This window comes from Meleagris gallopavo, chromosome 2 (assembly GCF_000146605.3).
Source record: "Meleagris gallopavo isolate NT-WF06-2002-E0010 breed Aviagen turkey brand Nicholas breeding stock chromosome 2, Turkey_5.1, whole genome shotgun sequence".
NCBI classification, from domain to species: Eukaryota; Metazoa; Chordata; class Aves; order Galliformes; family Phasianidae; genus Meleagris; species Meleagris gallopavo.
Window position 1 is genome coordinate 105,946,957 of NC_015012.2, and position 256 is coordinate 105,947,212.

A 256-nucleotide genomic window follows, 5' to 3' on the forward strand; every position below is an offset into this window, starting at 1 on the left:
ACGCAACCTTCCCACGCAGCTCCCCGCCCCTCCACCCCCTCGGAAAGAAATAAGAAATAATACAAAATCTTTGATGTGTATATTCATTTTATCTTAAGAGCGGTGTCCTCAGAAGAGGTGTCAAGGCCCTCCCCTGCCTCCACCCACGCAGCCCTCCCCCAGGCTCCCGCACGCTGTCTCCATCTTAACTCCAGCCACTTCTCCACCGATTTCATTAGGCAGCAGGGTTAACCCCTTCTGCTATCCAGATGGCCAA